This window comes from Triticum urartu, chromosome 7A (genome assembly GCF_056163025.1).
Source record: "Triticum urartu cultivar PI428250 chromosome 7A, HENAU_Tu73, whole genome shotgun sequence".
NCBI classification, from domain to species: domain Eukaryota; kingdom Viridiplantae; phylum Streptophyta; class Magnoliopsida; order Poales; family Poaceae; genus Triticum; species Triticum urartu.
The window spans coordinates 55080772-55085474 of record NC_141879.1 but is presented as its reverse complement, the minus strand read 5'-3'; the positions used below and the strand labels follow the sequence as shown (position 1 = coordinate 55085474).

The following is a 4703-nucleotide window of genomic DNA, read 5'->3' as shown; positions in this document are numbered from 1 at the left end:
CCTTCCCTTTACTTACTGTTGGTCCTTGTGAAGTCATTGTATGATTGCACTATCTTTTGTCTTCACTGAGTGACTGTGTGTTCTGTTTGGCTTCATAATATCTTCCTACCTGATCCTCACTACATTGTTGCTATTAGTCATTGTGCTTTCACTTCATTGAATACTTGACTATGATTTGCCTAGTGTAGTCTACATTCCGCTGCATGGTAATAGGTTTATTTCTATCATTTGTCTTCGAAACTTTCACGTTTTGAAGACTTCCATAAAAACCGCCTATTCACCCCCCCTCTAGTCGATATAACGCACTTTCAGTGACCCCAATGGTAACTCTGAAGTTGATGAGTGCGCTAGGATGCTAAAAGATGCAGCTGAAAGCTTGATTTCATATTTTATTTAAAATAATAGTCAGTGATATTACTTGCTGGTAGTGACTGCAAAACGTTTGAATTTTTTACTTTTTAGCACAAAACATAGCTATAGAAGAGTACTGGGGAAAGTGACATCAGGAACATTAAAAATTGCAGGAGTACAGAGTAAAGAAGCCCTACTTCCAGATATTAGCTTATGCTGATAAACACAAAAATGAAATGATAATTGCTGCTAACCAAGGCAAGCCCAGCATCTTCTCCCTTCTTTAAAGCTTCATGTATCTCTGGGTCACCAGAGTGATTCTTTGCCCAATCATGTATAGTTTATGGTCATTGGTCATCATAACATCTACATTTTAGCGTTGGGTAATGAAAACAGAACAGAAAATGGTAAATTTAACTGAATATGTCCCACAAATATTTGTACGACGGATGCTAGTTTAACTCGAACCAATTGCACTAAATAGAATAGAACACTTGAAAGAAGGTAAAATCAGCCTCCGCAACAACGACCTTCACTAAGTAGAAGGACATTCCCTTCCCCAGCAGCCCCACACCAAGACCTCGATGTGAGCTTCTGCTAGAAATCATAAAATGAAATGTGGCTTTACAGAAGATAATGATTTTCCAACAATGTTAGAATATCAGAACTGATCCAGTTCAAAGAACGGAAAGGTAAAGAAGGTGGACCTATGGGAAAGACTCCCGCAGTGCACTGCCTAACACAAAGTTCTTTATTGTTTTCTCGGATATAGAGAATAACTAAATATTTCATATTTTTATATTAGGTTTTTTAAACATTTTTTCCACTCTCTAAGTCTCCACTGATTAGACTGAAATAGAGTCCAGTAAATTAATGGCCGATTGATTTTTTGGGGGGTTTTTTATTAGTTATGCCACCGGTTATGTCCCACTACTCAGTTTTGCCACTAGAAATTTCAACTGCTCAAAAATGCCATCGATCTCTTTTTCTGTTCCGCTAGTACTATAACAAAATTCTGCAGATGCCTTGGCAACAGTAGGGGAATCCTTAACACAAACCAGTAACGCAAGTACATGGTAGCTAAGAATATATAGGGGCTAACTTAGAGCAAGAGAACTCCTTTAGGTATTACCATTATTATTGTCAAGCACATCTACCAGAATCTTTTTTTAAGGGAGAAACATGACAGTAGCCAATTTATTTAGTTCTCATCAGTAAATAAAAACAGGTACTAAAATAGTTATCCAGGAAGGGTAGCTTCCTAGTTGTAATCATACCTAATTATAGAACTCCGGGTACGATTTAGTGTGAACGCCGCACCTTCTGAACTCCTGACCTCCAGCCAGAACAATCAAATTGATCAACATATTGGATTGGCCTGCTTGGGACGTAGCTAGTAAGTCAGCTATCTTGATTGGGACGTAGCTAGTAAGCCTCATGAAATCAATCCAGTGGCCTGCCTGGATGTAGCTAGTAAATCAATCCAGCCGAAAATGTCCCAAGCACCAGGAGGAATCTGCTAGTTAGTAATAAAATCCATCAGCAAAGATGGTATATGTTCAGATCTTGGAGAAGTATGGACAAATAGTTTACAGATAATCAATTTGTAGATTTCCTAGCTTATGCAGAAGTACAATACATCATCTATCCAGGACCGGGAAGCAACACTAAATTATGGCATGATATCATTCACTTCTTTTTGTTGCCAATGAACACTAAATTGACCACTTGCTACTAACAAAACTGAGATTACCAGAAGCAAGTCCACCTGATCTCACTGCGCTCGTTCTGCCGCCACCACGAAGGCAAGATTGATCCACCACCTCCAGGAATCCAAGGGAGAGGAGAGAAAGAGAGAATCGGTCGATGGATTCCGATCCGCCGTCCCGAACTCTACTTCCCGCTCGCCCAACCTCGAGCGAGGTGGGTGCGCCGAGCGGGGCGGCTGCGAGCGCGGCCGGCGGCATGCTGCGGCGGCGGGGGCGGGCAACGCGCGGCGGCGGCGCGCGGTGAGGCGGCGCGGGGCGGGGCGGGGCAAGAGGTGGCGGCTGCGGGGACGGGAGGCGAGTGGCAGCGGAGGACGGCGCGCGGTGAGGCGGGGTGGGGCTGGAGGTCGAGATGGGATCGAGGAGGCAGCGCCGTGCGGTGGTTGGGCTATTTTTTTTTCCTTTCTCTCTTGGCCGACTTATATTGAGGATTGCGGGTTGATTGCTTAAAACTTCAGGGGCTTTTCTGCAAAATTGCTGACGACGTACGATCAGAAGCGGTCGCTGGTTTATTAGTAGGTAAAGATAGTTAGAGTGTATTTAAATATTATACATATCCATTGAAACTGTCATGCTTCATTTTATTTTCTTTGACGTGCAGTAAGAACTAAGCATAACCAATGTTAGCTCGGCTAGATTCCTGTGTACATGTAGAGAGGATGGCAACAGCAAAGGGATACCAGAGGGAAGAGAACTATGGTATGACAGTGAAGACACATGGTCAGCCAGTGGAGAGGCTCCATCAATCTCACTGTTGCCCCATTGCCCTGGTAAGCTGCCCCAAAACAATAGAGACAATGAATGGTTGCCGCGAGGGATATGGAAGAGACATCGGTGTGATGCTTTTACACTTGATGCTATGGCTTGTTTTGGGGCATTTTTTTCGATTGGGCACATTACGCAGTACTGCGTGTGGTGGTGGATAGGGTTTGTGAAATAGGTTGGTCAGGATTTATTAATGGAAATTATCTTTAAAAATCAATGGTTAGATGTTGGGATTTTGTAAAGCATTTTTAATTTTTTGGTTAGCCTTTAATGTACTCTTAATATATAATAGGTACTTATCAAGTTACTTAGTCCCCACCTTTCAGTTTTTATATACTTCCTTATTTTTCTTTGTCTATTTTTTGGCACACCACAAAGGTACTTATTCAGGAATGTTTGGCACAACAGAAATTGTGTACTTTTGAGAAATTTTATTTTTATTTACATTCTATTTTACGTTCTAAGCTTTCTGATCATTTTTCATTTACGGTGTATCTCGTGTAGAGTATATATAATCGCATGCACATCCATGCATTTGTAAGTAGATAAATGTTTGTAAGACATGTGTAAGATATACAAGTTGTGCCTATCTTAAATTCCGAAATGTTGCGTTCGACATGAAAATATAGGGAAAATTGACTTCTCTATTGTGTTAACATAAATCTATGCATGGATGATTGATCCATTCGTCCATGGATATAGCATGACATGTGTGGCCTTGAATAATGGGTAAGAGTCAAAGACGGAATATTCCCATCATATTGCAATGGTGGATAAATTTACCAATTAGATCTTCGTTTGGTCGCTTCGCTCCACACTGGTGGAAGAGGCACTGAAGCGCTGTATAGGGAATATATCCGGAGGAACTATAGCATAACAACATGACCAGAGGACTCGATCGAGTTACTGCAAATATTTTCATGCGTCCATATATATAAGTAAGAATGCGTGAAGTATATTGAGAGGTATTAGTCCTGGTCCTGTCTAGCGGAAATGCATGCATATTTTTTTCTTTATGCATCCATATTAGCATGTATGCATGTACGCATATACTCCCTCCGTTCCTAAATACTTGTCTTTCTAGTCATTTTAACAAGTGACTACATACAGAGCAAAATGAGTAAATCTACACTCTAAAATATGTCTATATACATTCGTATGTAGTAGTCATTTGAAATGTCTACAAAGACAAATATTTAGGAATGGAGGGAGTAGAAAGCAATATGCCCATGTCATGCATGCATGCATGCATGCATGCATGCATGTAGCTTTGTGTTTTTAGAAAAGTCCTATGCATGTATTGTAAATTTTATATTTTTCTAAAGAGAGTCCTATCTCCTATGCATGTGCGTAAGGTCGCGCTATATATTTAAAATCTCAGAACTGCACCTAATTAATTTATATTTTAGGATTGAGCCGCACACAGGCTAAAGATAGCTGCAGTTTTTTCAAGATGGAGCGCTCTTAGATCTAATCCATCAATTGCGTATTTTAAGTTATGGGTCCACGAAATCAACGACTAGATGTTTCTAGTTATTGTTGTAATCTTTAACTTATTTATCTTTTTACTAATAAACCCGTCAAACACTTTTTATATATAATAGATGCAAGTTTGTGCAATCAAATGTTCCTTTAGATACAACATTAAAATACAATGCAGCATTGTATCCAAATATCTACCATGTCATTAGAGACCACACTAGGAGACATCGCATCGGGAGTGGTCTCAGGTTAGTGATCTCATCGCCATATATATCTTGACAAGGAAATCCGGAGGTGTCTAGTTGATCGAGGGGAAGCAATGTACTGAGAGTTTGTCCT

General features: G+C 40.4%; 1 long non-coding RNA gene across 1 annotated transcript; it reads right to left on the bottom strand.

Moving 5' to 3' along the window:
• Nucleotides 1-310: 310 nt before the first annotated feature.
• LOC147957679 (uncharacterized) lies at nucleotides 311-2491 on the bottom strand. The gene is made up of 3 exons (XR_015610972.1): nucleotides 2120-2491; nucleotides 1629-1867; nucleotides 311-375 (listed from the first exon to the last, which is right to left on the bottom strand). It is a non-coding gene; the product is annotated as an uncharacterized LOC147957679 (long non-coding RNA).
• Between the last annotated feature and the right edge of the window lie 2212 nt (nucleotides 2492-4703).